This window comes from Pristis pectinata, chromosome 28 (assembly GCF_009764475.1).
Source record: "Pristis pectinata isolate sPriPec2 chromosome 28, sPriPec2.1.pri, whole genome shotgun sequence".
Lineage (NCBI taxonomy): Eukaryota > Metazoa > Chordata > Chondrichthyes > Rhinopristiformes > Pristidae > Pristis > Pristis pectinata.
The window spans coordinates 24080903-24096837 of record NC_067432.1 but is presented as its reverse complement, the minus strand read 5'-3'; the positions used below and the strand labels follow the sequence as shown (position 1 = coordinate 24096837).

Below are 15935 nucleotides of genomic sequence, written 5' to 3'. Positions count from 1 at the left end.
TGCTTTCTGGAGACTGACGATAAAGAACAGAAACTCTGGAGTCAGGGTCAGTAAGCTTAAAGGAGCTGCAAAACAGAAAAATGATGGCAGGGATTAAGAGCAACTTTTTAGATTGGCTGAAAGTAAAAAGTGGGGTTCCACAGAGATCTGTGCCAAAGCCATTTTTCTTTCCTCATGTGTTGGTATAATGTCAAGATGTGAAATGAGTGCAGTTGGGTAGCATACTTGCAGCCCGAGCAGATAAATGGCAAGTTTTAATTTGATATGGCGAAATGCAACAAATCTCATTATGATGGGAGTCACTTTCTTAGAAGAGAAAAAAATCTAAATGGGAATAAAAATTCATAATCACAAAAAAATACAAGGTCATAATGAATACATTAAATATACTGAACATAGAACAGCACAGTAACAGCCCTTCGGCCCACCACGTTGTGCTGAACTAATTAGTAATCAAATGCCCAAATAAACTAATCCCTTCTGCCTACGCAATGTCCATATCCCTCTATTTCCTGCACATTCAAGTGCCTATCTCAGAGCTTCTTGAATGCCTCAATTATATTTACTTCCACCACCACACCTGGCAGCACATTCTAGCACCCACCACTGTGTAAAAAAAACTGGCCCGACACATCTCCTTTGAACTTACCCCCTCTCACCTTAAATACATGCCTTCCGGTATTAGACATTTCAACCCTGGGGAAAAGATGCCGGCTGTCTACTTTATCTATGCCTCTCATAATATTATAAACCTCTATCAGATCTCCCCTAAGCCTCTGCTGCTCCAGAGAAAACAACCCAAGTTTATCCAACTTCTCCTTATAGCACATGCCCTCATACAACATCCTGGTAAACCTCCTCTGCACCCCCTCCAAAACCTCCACATCCTTCCTGTAATTGGGCAATCAGAATTGGATGCAATACTCTAGATGCAGCCTAACTCAAGTTTTATAAAGCTGCAACATAACTTCCCAGCTCTTGAACTCATTTCCTCAACTAATAAAGATAAGCATGTCATACGCCTTCTTTATCACCCTATCAACCTGTGCAGCCACTTTCAGGGAGCTATGGACTTGGACCCCAAGATTCGTCTACACATTAACACTGTTAAGGGTCTTGCCATTAACAGTGTCCTGTCCCTACTGAGTTTCATTTCAAGAGGAATAGGATATAGAAGCAGCGTTATAATGTTCAATTTTTATAGAACTTTGGTTAAACCACACTTAGGAATGTTGTGCACACTTCTAGTCTCAATACTAGAGCAGCTAGAGGTACTAGAGGAAACAGACAGAATGGGAAATACATTCATTCTTTGGACAAATGTGCTCGAAGAAAAAAAAACTGTAGATACCATAAATCTGAAATTAAAACAGAGAATTTTGGATATAATCACTAAGTTACATAGCATCTGTGGAGAGAACCAAAAATTCTGATGAAAGGTCACTATCTCTTTTCACAGATGATGCCTATCCTATTGAGTATCTCCAATATTTTCAGTTTATATTTATATAAATATATTAATCACTAGATCAATAAGAAAATGTAGACATATTTAAAGCTAGACGATACATACACGAGGTAGAGTGACATGCAACTTGTGTGCAGTATGGACATCAGTTAGCATCAAATGAACCATTTACATGGAATAATGCACATTCATTGCCTTTAAAATTGTAAAATGTCCCAATGCTTTTCAGTAAAAATACAAAATCTGATACAGGGCCAAAGGAAGAAGCATTTCTACTGGTGACCAAATGCTCAGTCATATTACATTGTTTAAAATTCATCTTCAAAATAGAAAGGGTTTCATGGAGTGACCTCTACAGCTTAAAGCCTGGCAGCTGGGTGGCACAGTGAGTAGAACCACTGCCTCATATTGCCAGAGACCTTGGTTCAATCCTGACAGGTGCTGTTTGTGAAGTCTGCACATTTTCTCTGTGACAGCATGGGTTTCCTCCTGACATGCAGGCTGGTGGGTTAATTGGCCATTGTAAATTGTCCCTGGTGTGTAGGTGAGTGGTAGAATCTGGGTGGAGTTGATGAGAAAGTTTGGAGAATAAAAATGGGACTAATGCAAATGAGTGATTGATGGCTGGCATGGATTCAGAGGGCCTGTTTCTCCACTGTGGGAGTAAACAAAGCGGGTTGCACATGAAGCCAGAACTGGAGTACAGAGATGGAAGGATTAGAGGTGGTTTTAAAGAAAGCAGCAAACCCAAAAGAAAATGTGAATGACTATTTTAAAAACACAAATTTTACTGAATCAGACATGGATGTAAAATCATGGGTATACAAGATGACACATAAGGCAGCAGAATTTTGAATAAGGTGATATTTCTAATGGACAGTTAGGATACTATTTAAAGCAGCATCCCTAACTTCTCGCCCATTCCCCAGTTTTACCACACCTCTCAATGCCTTTCACTTCCTGTTCCCTCCCTCTTACTATATGTCCCAAGCCCCCCCACCCCAATTTTCCTATCTCCTTTTAAATACCTTTATTCTCTCATCCCTGTCTTTAGCTCCTCCCAAACCCCCTTAATCTCTCCACTTTAGTCCCTCCCCTAACCTTTCAACCCTTCTGCTTCCAACGATGCAAATTGCACCATCTCGTGAGCTCACGTTTACAAACCCACATATCCAGCACTTACACACCATCCCTACTGTAAACCTTTCATCTAAAATCTTTCCCTAACCTCTATTTCCTTCTAATTCCTCCCACTCTCCTTAACACCCCCTACTCTTTCCTTACCCCACCTCCACGCCTTACTGTGTCACTCAGCTTCTCCCCTTACCTTCAGTTAAACCCCTCAAACCCTCCTCACTTTACTATCCCTTCTCCTCACCTTCCACATGCACAACCACTCCCCTTTCTCCCTCACTTAACACACCTCCTCTTCGCCTTATCCTTACCCTTAATCATTTCCCAGCACCTTGTTACCCCCTACCCCTTTACCAACATCTCCCTTCACCTCAACTAAACCCACGCACATCTCTCCCTCACACCAGTGCTTCCTCCCTCACCTGCTTCCGCCTCCTCAGTCCCACACCTCCTACTCCACCTCCAACCCCCACACCTTCACCTCAACCCCCATGCAACCACTCCACCCACTATCCCCCCCATACCACCCCGACACCCCCAACACACCTCCACCCCCTAGCCCCCCCACACACCTCCACCCCCTACCCCCCCACACACCTCCACCCCCTAGCCCCCCCCCACACACCTCCACCCCCTAGCCCCCCCCCACACACCTCCACCCCCTAGCCCCCCCCCACACACCTCCCCCCCCCAGCCCCCCCCACACCCCTCCACCCCCTAGCCCCCCCCCACACACCTCCACCCCCTAGCCCCCCCCCACACACCTCCACCCCCTAGCCCCCCCCCACACACCTCCACCCCCTACCCCCCCCACACACCCCCCGTTCCCCCTCACGGACTCTCACCTAACGCCCAGGTCGTGTTGTCACTCACGCCCCCGGACCACCAGCTCCTCTCCTCTCCTCCCCCCCCGTCTCCCGTCTCCAGCCCCTCTCTGCTATCTGCTATCTGCTATCTGCTGTCTCCCGTCTCCCGTCTCCCGTCTCCCGTCTCCCGTCCCGCAGCCCCCGGCCCCTCCGCTCACCTCCACAGACACCATCTCCGACCGGAAACAGCCGGCTCGTGACCAATCAACGTTCAGCCCATCCGGGCACAGCCAGGGGGCGGTCCTTCCGGCGGGGTAGCGAGAGGGTGGTGATGAGAGGGAGGAGGGGGGAGATGAGAGAGAGGGGGAGGGGGGAGATGAGAGAGAGGGGGAGGGGGGAGATGAGAGAGAGGGGGAGGGGGGAGATGAGAGAGAGGGGGAGGGGGGAGATGAGAGAGAGGGGGAGGGGGGAGATGAGAGAGAGGGGGAGGGGGGAGATGAGAGAGAGGGGGAGGGGGGAGATGAGAGAGAGGGGGAGGGGGGAGATGAGAGAGAGGGGGAGGGGGGAGATGAGAGAGAGGGGGAGGGGGGAGATGAGAGAGAGGGGGAGGGGGGAGATGAGAGAGAGGGGGAGGGGGGAGATGAGAGAGAGGGGGAGGGGGGAGATGAGGAGGGAGAGGGGGGATGAGGGAAGGAGAGGGGGGATGAGGGAAGGAGGGAGAGGGGGGATGAGGGAAGGAGGGAGAGGGGGGATGAGGGAAGGAGGGAGAGGGGGGATGAGGGAAGGAGAGGGGGGATGAGGGAAGGAGAGGGGGGATGAGGGAAGGAGAGGGGGGATGAGGGAAGGAGGGAGAGGGGGGATGAGGGAGAGGGGGGATGAGGGGAGGGAGGGAGGAGGGGGGAGATGAGAGAGAGGGGGAGGAGGAGAGAGAGAGGGGGATGAGGAGGGAGAGGGGGGATGAGGAGGGAGAGGGGGGATGAGGGAAGGAGAGGGGGGATGAGGGAAGGAGGGAGAGGGGGGATGAGGGAAGGAGAGGGGGGATGAGGGAAGGAGGGAGAGGGGGGATGAGGGAGAGGGGGGATGAGGGGAGGGAGGGAGGAGGGGGAGATGAGAGAGAGGGGGAGGAGGAGAGAGAGAGGGGGATGAGGAGGGAGAGGGGGGATGAGGAGGGAGAGGGGGGATGAGGGAAGGAGGGAGAGGGGGGATGAGGGAAGGAGGGAGAGGGGGGATGAGGGAGAGGGGGGATGAGGGGAGGGAGGGAGGAGGGGGGGAGATGAGAGAGAGGGGGAGGAGGAGAGAGAGAGAGGGGGATGAGTGGAGGAGGGAGAGGGGGGATGAGGGGGGAGGGAGGATGAGGGGAGGGAGGGAGGATGAGGGGAGGGAGGGAGGGGGGATGAGGGGAGGGAGGGAGGGGGGATGAGGGGAGGGAGGGGGGATGAGGGGAGGGAGGGAGGGGGGGATGAGGGGAGGGAGGGAGGGGAGGGAGGGGGGGATGAGGGGAGGGAGGGGGGGAGAGAGGGGGGGGGAGGGGGGGAGGGGGAGAGGGGGGGGAGGGGGAGAGGGGGGGGAGGGGGAGAGAGGGGAGGGGAGGAGAGAGAGAGGGGGATGAGGAGGGAGAGGGGGGATGAGGGATGAGGGGAGGGAGGGAGGGGGGATGAGGGGAGGGAGGGAGGGGGGGATGAGTGGAGGGAGGGGGGAGAGAGGGAGGGAGAGGGGAGAGGGGGGAGAGAGGGAGGGAGGGAGAGAGGGGGAGAGAGGAGGGAGAGGGGAGGGAGGGAGGGGGAGAGGGAGGGAGGGGGGGAGAGAGGGAGGGAGAGAGAGGGGAGGGAGGGGGGGAGGGAGGGAGAGAGAGGGGGGAGGGGGGATGAGGGGGGAGGGGAGGGGGGATGAGGGGGGAGGGGAGGGGGATGAGGGGGGGAGGGGAGGGGGGATGAGGGAGATGAGGGAGGGGAGGAGGGGAGGGTGGGGTAAGGAGGACAGAGAAGGGTGGGTGGGGGGAAGGAGGAGGATGGGGGTGAGAAGGAAGGTGGGAGGAGGGGCGGAAAAGGTGGGGAGGGGACAGGGAGCAGGAGCTGCGATACTTGGGGAAACTGGGTGGAGGGAGGGTGTCGGTTGGGATAGAAGGAAGAAGGCGGGGATGGGGGAAAGTGGAGGGCATCAGGGAAATGGGGAGATGGTGAAGGCAGAGAGTCAAGAGTGGAGGATTGGAGTTGGGATGGGAGAATGGCAGGGAAAAAAAATGTCAAAACTGAGACGGAATCTTTGGGTCACTTTCCTGCACTAATCCCTATAACTTGATTCCCTTAATATCTATTGATCTCTCTCTTGAATGCACTGAGTGACTGAGTCACCATAACACACTTTGATAGTGAATTCCAAAGAATCAGTACTCTCTGGGTGAAGACATTTCTCTTCATCCCTCTCCTGAAAGGCCAAACTCTTATTTTGAGACCATGGCCAGTGGCTCTAGATATCCTAAATTGGAAACACAACTCCGCATCAACACTGTTCAAGCCCAATAAGAGTTTCATGTCCTTAAATGAAAGCACCTCTCGTTCTTCTAAACCGGAGAATAAAGGTCGAGTCTACTTTGATTGCTTTTCTAATGACAAACCCACCATTCTACAAATCAATCACATTCACTGGTTCCTCCTTATTTATTCCGCGAGTTACAATGTCAAAAAAATCCAACAGATCTGTAAAACATGATTTTCCTCAATCTGATTATTTTCCAATTAAAGATTAACCACAGACATTGGAAATCAGAAATATCACTGGAAAATACCGGAAACGCTCAGTAGGTCGGACACCATTGTGGAGAGAGAAACAGAGTTGTCATTGCAGGTGGAAAAACAGTTCTGATGTCAGGTCTTTGACTTGAAACTTTAACTGTTTCTGTTTCCACAGATGCTGCCTGACCTGCTGAGTGTTTCCAACATGTTCTGTTTTTATTTACAAGTGTTACTACTTCCTTAATTGATTCCAGCATTTTCCTGCTGCTGATTTTGGGCTAACTGGACTACCCTATTCTCTCTCCCTGGTTTCTGAAATAAGGTGGCACAATTGCCACTCTCCAATCTGTGGGAATTATTTCTAGAATCCATGGAATTGTGAAAGACCACAACTTGTACATCCACAAGCTGTAGCCACCTATCTAAAACTTAAAGGGGCAGGTCATCAGGTCCTGGGGATCTATCAACATTCAAACTCTTTAATTTTATCAATAGACTTTTTTTTAACTGAAGCTAATTTCTTCAATATCCACTGTTTCCAGAACATTTTCTGCACCTTCAGTGAAAATGGACACAAAATATTTGTTTAATTTCCTTATTCCCCATTTTGAATTCCCCCACGTCTGTTTGTAAGGGACCCTTTTGATAATCCCTTCCTTTTCCTACTCTTGAACTCTACTTTCCATTCTCTTATCAACCCCTTAGTCTTCCTTTGCTGTAAGAGGGGGAAGAAAGCTGAGGTGACACTTGGAGCGTGGAAGGGATGGGGAAGGGCAGAGTGGAGGGTGAGAGGAGAGCAGGGTAGAGGAGGAGTGACGGAGAAATGAAAAGAGAGGGTGAGGTTAAGGGGGTTGCAGGGTGGTGGGGGCAAAGGGAGGTTTGCAGGAGGAGATGGGGTACAGAGCAGGGATTAGGGGCAAGGGTGGGAAAGAGTGGATGTGGGGAGAGGAGTGGGAGGTTGGTATGAGGGGAGGGAGAGAAAGTGGGGCAGGGGCTAGGTGGGGAGTGGTGCTAAGAGGGGAGAGGGGAGGCAAAGAGGGGAGGGGTTGTGAAAAAGAAGAGGGAGTGGGAAAACAGATAGCTAGTGGTGGAGGGGAATGGAGGGGGAGTGGGGGAAAGGTGGGGAGCAGAATAGGAGCGTATGAAGGGGGATAATGAGAAGAGGGGGAGTGAGAGAGAAAACAGAACAAGATGGAAAGGGAGCTTGGTTACGTGTCTGGACCCCAAAATTCCAGCTTGTGTGCATGCAAATGAATGACTGTACCAGAACTCAGGGCGGTGTGTTGCGTCACCTATGGGAAATACAGGTCTGGACCCCCGTGAGCACACCCTAAGGCAAACTGCAACATGGTCCTTACCAACACTCCAGCAGTTTAGCTGCTAGATTCCAGAATGCCATGGTGAGGACCAGATCTTGGTGCAGTTAATAAAGATATAAACATCAAGAAGTTACATTATGATTATGATTGGAATAATTCTGCAATTTAGAATTCTTCTTGCTCTATGAGATCAACTGAGTTGCACCTGCAATGCAATAAAACAGTGATCAGCATTCAATGGAAGCATAATCAAGCAGAACTTAAACCAAACTACAGAGACAAGAATTAGGAGAGCAAAAAGCTGGAACGAGTGCAGAAATTGCTGGAAGTATCTAGCATTCCTGACGAATATCTGACACGTTAATTGTTTCTCTCTTCTGCCTAACCCACTGGCATTTTTTTGTTTTGGTAAGAAAATACTAGCAAAGTTAGTTCTTTTATTCACTTTTTTGAGCCGTATGCTTCAATGGATTGTCCCTCCAAAAATGCCCTGGAGAAGGTGGTTGTGAGCCACTTTCTTGAACCTTGGCAGTCCTTCTGGCGAAGATGCTCCCACAGTTCTGTTATGTAGGGAATTCTAGGAGTTAGATTCAGCCACACAATGGTGTTCTGGCAATGTATTTTCAATTCAGGATGGTGTACGACTTGCAGTGGTCAGTGTTCTCATGTGCCTGCTGTCCTTGACGAGAGGTCACACATTTGGGAGGTGCTATCAGAACAGCCTGGGCAAGTAACAGCAGTACATTTTATTAATGATCCAAGTTGTGCCAGTGGTCAATGGGTTGTTAATGAAGTAGGCTGCCTTATTCTGGTTTGGAGCAAGCTTGAATGCTGTTGGAACATGAGTCTTCAGTACCAAAGCTGGGATGTTGTCTTATCCAATGCTCTCAACCATTTCTTCTTATCGTGTGAGATACATTGAACTGGCCGAAGACTGGTTTCTGTGATCGTGTGAACTCAGAAGGAAACTGAGTTAGATAATCCACCTGACATTTCTGACTGAACATGGATGCAAATGCTTCAGCCGTATCCTAAGCACTCACATTGTTGAGGACAGGGATATCCTTGGAGCATACTCCTTCTATTAGCTGTTTAATTGTCCACCACCATTTGTGATTGGATGTGGCAGGACTGTGGAGCTTTGATCCGTCAGTCGTGGGATTGCCTGGCTCTGTCTGTTGCAGTGGAAAGCAAAAAACTGGATGCCGAAGATCTGAAATATAAACAGAAAATGCTCAGGCAGTGTCTTTGGGAGGAAAAACATAGTTAATGTTTCACATCTTTCTACAGAACTGCTGAAAAGTCATCGACCTGAAATCTTAGCTTTTCCTCATATGTGACCTCTGACCTGAAGCGTATTTCAAGAGTATACATAAATCTCCATCCACCAACTCGCCCATTTGCCTGGCTGAACTTGCTGCCGCATTGAACAACTTCTTCAACTGCACTCCCTTCCTCCTGATCCAGGGTGTATCAATGGGAACTTGCACAGGTCCAAGCAATGCGGTCCTTTTGTGAGCAAACCTACTTTCGGTCATACTCAAGCCCCATCCTTGAGCTCTTTCCCAAGAAGGTTGACAAACGTACTGGTGCTGCTTCCAGCATTCACTGAGGCACAAAAGTTTCATCAATTTTACTGCAAATTTCCAGCCTGCTGTTACTTTCACATGGTTCCCTTTCTGGATCTCTATCTCCATCTCAGAAGATAAGCTAGTGACAAATATCCATACATGCCCACCAACTCCAACAGCTATCTTGATTATACTTCATCTGAACTTGCCTCTGTTGGGACTCCATTCCATTCTCCCGGTTCCTCTGTCCTCAATGTATTTGCTCCAATGAAGAGACTTTCCACACAAATGCCTCTGAGGTATCTTCCTGAACCATGGTTTCCCCTCTTGTCATATTTGAGAGAGCCCTTTACCACATTCCATCTATTTCCTATACATCTGCTTTCACCTGCCTCTCCTGGACACAGCAAGGATAGAGTTCTGTGAACCTCACATTCCACCCACCAGCCTTTGCATTCAATGTAATTTCTGCTGTCTTCAATGAGATTCCATCACCAGGCACAACTTCTCCTCCCCTTTCAGTACTTTGAAGGGCCCACACCCTTTGCAACTCCCTAGTCCACTCTTCCATCTCGGCCAACCACTCCCCTTCTTACTGTGCTTTTCCATGTAACCACAGGAGATGTAACATTTCTCCTTTTACCTCTTCCCTTCCCACCATTCAGGGACTAGGATTTAACTTCTCAGCAAACTTATTAACCCACTGGGTCACTTGAATGGAAGTAGTCAGAATACATGTGAGGGTTATGACCGGGGAGGATGAGATCCATTTAGAACAATGGGAAAAGCACCCGAATAACAGGTAAGGGAAGGGAGCAAGTTCGTGCTTTTAACTTGAGCGTCCCAGGGGCAGTTTAAATGAATGAAGGATGGGTTAGGGTCTAATGAGGGAGCGAATGTCTCCCTATAAGAGAAGATCCTTGTGGAAGGATGTGACTTCTGTCTGCAAGTGTAGAGCTCTCCTATGGCAGCTGCAGGGAATACAGTCAGATATGTTACCTGATTATCTCAGTCCCCAGAATGCCCATAGCACCGCCATCAGGACAAAATGCACGATTGGCACCCCTATCACTGATCCCAGTACGGCTGTTGTAGCAAGACCTAATCGGGATGATTGACACTAGAAGGCTTCAGTTGAATGGGTTCATAAAGGGGGGTGGGACTTGATCATTGGTAAATTGATTTATTATTTTCACACGTACTGAGATACAGTGAAAAACTTGTCTTGCATACCATTCATACAGATCAATTCATTACAACGGTGCATTGAGATAGTACAAGGTAAATCAATAACAGAACGCAGAATAAAGTTTTAAAGTTACAGAGAAAGTGCAGTGCAGGCAGATAATAAGGTGCAAGGCCACAATGAGGTAGATTGTGAGGTCAAGAGTCCATCTTATCATACAAGGGGATCATTCAATAGTCTTATAACAGCGGGATAGAAACTGTCCTTGAGCCTGGTGGTACATGCTTTCAGACTTTTGTATCTTCTGCTGGATGGGAGGGGGGGAGAGAGGGAATGTCCGGGGTGGGTGGGGTCTTTGGTTATGCTGGTTGCTTTATGGAGCCAGCGAGAAGTGTAGACAGAGTCCATGGAGGGGAGGCTGGTTTCTGTGATGTGCCGAGCTGTGTCCACAACTCTCTGCAGTTTCTTGCGGTCATGGGCAGAGCAGTAGCCGTACCAAGCCATGATTCATCCAGATAGAATGCTTTCTATGGTGCATCAATACAAATTGGTGAGAGTCATGCCACTTCAGGCACCCATTTCTGTACTTCTTAGCTCATAGCATTGGGAATAATTCTGAGGTTGCTACCTTTGAGATCCTGCTTTTTAATTTCTTTATCTACTTACGTTGTTGATACTGATGTGGACCATAACTGTGTAGAGAGTGAGGTGGGAGGTGGCCTTACTGTGTTTTATGGGATACCAGGGTCTCCTGAATGGTTTTAAATCAGAATAAAAAAAATAGAGCCCTTGTGGCAAACCCTAAATGAAATAACTCAGCAGTTTTTCTGGTCACTCACAGACTGGAATGGAAATTCAACCCTGTTATTCAAACTTGGGAAGTTCAGCTTTAAACAATCCTATATGGTTGTTCTGACAGGAAAAACTGGAGATAACAATTTTGTTTCAGACATAATGAGGAAACAGGGTTTATCTTTTAACTCAGTGAATCATTCCACGTGGTGAGACTAATTTGCCTGACGTTGTGCATATGCAGAACGGATTTGTACTGTGGCTGGATTATGGTTAGAACAGAGGAAGTGTCTGTAAATATGGAAACACAGCAGCTTATTAAGCATTTCAGACCGTTCCTGCTACTTCTAAGCATGATTGGGGTAGAATCTTGGAGGATGTGTTCATTAAAGGACCAAATCAGTGGCCCCAGATGCAGCATGGATTTTCTAAGCAGGCAGAAGCTGAGAGCTGACAGGTGATTGACAGCCTCTTACAGCAAGGGGGGTTAAGACCTGCAGCTTCCACTAACAATTCCCCCCTATGGTATGTCCAAAGACCTGATGTCTTCTAGAGACTGACTATAGATTACCAGAATTAAATAAACTGACTCCCTTAACAGTAGCCAATAGTCCCAAGATGACAGCAAAACAACTTCCCCAGGCCAAGTGGTTTGTGGTATTATATGTTAGCAATGGATCTTGGTCTATACTATTAACTCAGGAAACCTAGAGCAGTATGACCTTTCACCAGTTGTCAGTGGAGTGTCTCAAATATAAGTGTGAATTTGGCATAACAACAGGACCTCATCTTCTGTCTGGGCACTTTGAAGCCTTTTGGATTTAATATAAAAGCTTAAATTTCAGGTGACTTGCTTTCTCTGTTTGTATCAGTACTGGCCATTTATGCTGTGGGTCATCCATCCATAACATTGGCTCAGTCTTTCTCTCTCCATTAGCACCACTTACTTGGGCATTTACTACAGTTCTGCATCTCACAGCTTTTATGTTCCCAGGGTGATGTTTTATTTCCCTCTCTCTTTCTCTAACTACCCTCATTTCAAAGCTTTTATTTTCCTTTGTTTATGTTCTCTCTCTTTATCTTTCCTCGTTCGCCAATCAACTGGATGACTTCACCTACAAGTTATGGCAACCCTACCTCATCCTATCAATGATATTCCTTTTATCCTATCCCTCCCTCCCCACCCTCGCTACAACTTAAAACTAACTTGTTTTCTTTCTTTCCCAGTTATGACAAAGGGTCTTGACCTGAAACGTTAAGTTTGCTTCTCCATTTTTCACAGGTGCCTCCTGATGTATTTTCGACATTTTCTGTTTTTATTTCAGATTCCCAGCATCTGCAGGTTTTTCATTTTCACATGCTGTTTTTATTAGGAGATTGAAAACATCTGGCCCTGATAGTCTTCCTGGCCATGTGCTCAGATCTTGTGCTGATCAGCTGGTTTAATTTATAATCAAATGCCACTTTCACAAAGCTGTAAACTGCAAGCACAAATGAACTAAAGACTATATTCCAATCCCAATTATGGGAGCAAACAGCAAAATGGTGGGTCAGGCAGTAGCTGTGGAGGGAAATGGATAGTTGACCTTTCGGGTCCAGAGGAAGGGTCTTTAACATCGACTGTCCATTTCCCTCCACCGATGCTGCCTGGCCTGCTGAGTTCCTCCGGTAGTTTGTTTTTTGCTCCAGATTCCAGCATCCCAATTGGATTCAATACAAGCAACCAGGTGATATATTCATATAAAAATTTGATGTAAGCAGAAAAGGGAATCATAGAAACGTACAGCACAGAAACAGGGCCCTTTGGCCCACCTTGTCCATACTAACTGTGATCCTTGTCTCCACTAATCCTATTTGCTCCCATTAGGCCCTTATCCCTCTACTCCTTCCCTATCCAAGTACCTGTCCAAATGTCTTTTAAATGCTGTCATTGCATCTGCCTCCACCACCTCCTCTGGCAGCTTGTTCCTGATAACCACTACCCTCTGTGTGGAAAAACTTACCACTCAGATCTCCTTTAAATGTTTTCCCTCTCACCTTAAACCTGTGCCCACTAGCTCTTGACTTCCTTGCCCTGGGAAAAGATACTGATGATCTATTCTGTCTATGCCACTCAATAGTTTTATAAACCTTGGTAATGTCACCCCTCAGCCTCCTATGATCCAGTGAGAATAAACCCAGCCTATCCAATTTCTCCTTACTATAGCCCTCCATTCCAGGCAATGTCCTGGTGAACATCTTCTGCACTCTCTCGATTACTACCACATCCTTCCTGTAGTGTGGCGACCAGAACGCTACATAATACTCCAAGTGCTTTCTAACCAATGTTTTCTATAAGTGCCACATGACGTCCCAATCCTTATACTCAGTGCCTCAGCCTACGAAGGCAGGCATACCAAATGCCTTCTTCACTAACACACAAAACATTGGAGGAACTCAGCAGGTCAGGAAGCATCTGTGGATGGAAATGGACAGTTGATGTTTCAGGTCGAGACCCTTGTTCGGGATGAAGGGTCTCAACTCGAAACTTCGAGTGTCCATTTCCTTCTATAGATGCTGCTTGACCTGCTGAGTTCCTCCAGCGTTTTGTGTGTTACTCCAGATTCCAGCATCTGCAATCTCTTGTGTCTGCTGTCTTCACTACCCTATCCACCTATGTCACCAGCTATGGACTTCCACCCCAAGCTCTCTCTATACATAAATAAAAAAGATCCCTGTCATTTACTTTATATGCCCCATGAGAATTTGACTTCCCAAAGTGCATCACCTCACACTTGTCTAGATTAAATTCCATCTGCCAACACTCCGCTCAATTTTCCAACAGATCTATGTCCCTCTGCATCCATAGACAACATTCTTTGCTATCTACAACTCCACTAATATGCAAGTGGTCTGCAGACTTACTAATCATAGCATCTACGTTCTCATCCAAGTCATTCATCTAACAAACAACAAAGGGGCCAGCACTGATCCCTGGGGTACATCACTGTTACAGACTTCCAGTCAGGAAAACAACCCTCCATCACAACCCCTGCCTCCTATCACCAAGCCAATTTTGGATGCAGTCTGCCAACATCCTTTGGATCCCATCCCTTCTGGACCAGCCTACCACGTTGGCCCTTGTCAAATGCCTTAAAGTCCATGTGAACCACATGTACCACACCGCCTTCATCAATTTCTTAGGTACTTCCTCAAAAAACTCAATCAGATTTGTGAAACATGATCTCCCTTGGACAAAACCATGCTGACTCCTCCTAACAGAACCTGCCTTTCCAAGTGTCCCTCAGAATCTTCAACAACTTCCCTACCACTGATGTAAGGCTCATTAGCCTATAGTTTTTAAAATCTTTTTTAGAAGAGATTTAAACCTTCCATTCTTTTGCAGTGGACCTGTGATTTTAAATGCCTAACCTATCATTAAAAGGAGTGGTTCTACAACATTCTAAACTAGTTCGAAAAAATTGCCCCAGAGTTGTACAGAGTGCTTAGCCATATCGCCCAAAGGGAGAACCTTTGATTTTTGGGGAAAGCTTTTCTTTCAGTGAGAATATTCAAACCCTGCTCCTGATGGTGGTAATGAATGGAAAATTATTGCTTGGTATCTAGCAGGACCTTCATGCCATCTTCATGAACATCTCATGAATCCATTAAGTCTGTTCCAACATTTAGAATTAATCTCTATTGGTTACAGCCTCAAGGTGGTTTGTCAGGTTGTTAATCAGCCTGTGAAAACTTCCATAACTTCACACTGTTCTACAAGAAAAGTGTGATATTATAAAAAACAGCACCTACAGAGCATTAAAATTAGGCTAATCGTGTTGTGAGGATGCAGAGTACCCAACAGGTTACTGTGGTTAGGCTTGGAATTTGCCATGAAACTAATGGTGAATCTCATGGTACTTACTGTGATTTATGTACTTATCTATCAGTCACTCCTTCATTGACTGCAAAACTGGCACCTTGCTCCAGTATAATAAAAAGCCTGAAATTTCTCCCACTTTCTGTTGTTATTCTGGAAAATGTTTATCAAAGAAAGTCAAGGTTTGTTTCTGACAATCTAAATACTATTTTTGTAACAGCAATACAACTCTGAATTATCACCAAACTCTCTGGATCTGAAAATTGACCTTCGCCAACATGAAGTGTCATTATTTGAGCTTTAATCAATCTTAACAGTTTCAATTAAAAATATATATTTTCCTTCTCTCACTACTCTCTAGAACAGTACAGTACAGGAACAGGCTCTTTCGCTCATGATGTTGTGCCAAACTAATTAAACAGGTAATTAAATGCCTAACTAAACTCATCCCTTCTGCCGACACAACGTCCATATCCCTCCATTCTCTGCACATTCATGTGCCTATCTAAGAGCCTCTTGAACGCCTCTATCACATTTGCCTCCACCGCCATCCCGACAGCACATTCCAGGCACTCACCACTCTCTGTATAAATAGCTTGCCCCGCACATCTCCTTTAAACTTTCCAACTCTCACCTTAAATGCATGCCCTCTAGTATTAGACATTTCAACCCTGGGAAAAAGATAGTGGCTGTCTACTCTATCTATGCCTCTCATAATCTTATAAACCTCCATCAGGTCTCCCCTCAGCCTCTACCGCTCCAGAGAAAACAATCCAAGTTTGTCCAATCTCTCTTTATATCACATGCCCTCTAATCCAGGCAGCATCCTGAATAAACCTCTTCTGCACCCTCTCTTAATCAAATCTTTCTTTCGCACTATTTTTCAGTTTCGGCCTTGATTTGAAATTTAATTTATGTTCTAATTGCTATTTCTGATCAGATTCTACTATGCTCATTAAAAATTCTTTGATTTGATCAGTTAAGGAGAGACACAGTTTGCACAGTGTTCCATATTTAGATGTCTTAGTGCCTGTAACTTGCCATGCATATCCCATAGAAAGCTTTTAG

At 46.8% G+C, this 15935-nt stretch overlaps 1 protein-coding gene across 3 annotated transcripts in view; it reads right to left on the bottom strand.

Moving 5' to 3' along the window:
- spg21 (SPG21 abhydrolase domain containing, maspardin) overlaps window positions 1-3666 on the bottom strand; it is a 37069-nt gene extending 33403 nt beyond the window's left edge. For 2 of the 3 annotated variants that reach the window (XM_052040639.1, XM_052040641.1), the window contains exon 1: window positions 3627-3646. The gene's annotated coding sequence lies outside the window, so the exon portion shown is untranslated. Of the gene's footprint in view, window positions 1-3626 lie in introns of all 3 variants that reach the window. The other variant, XM_052040640.1, reaches the window with a different exon arrangement.
- Window positions 3667-15935: the final 12269 nt, after the last annotated feature.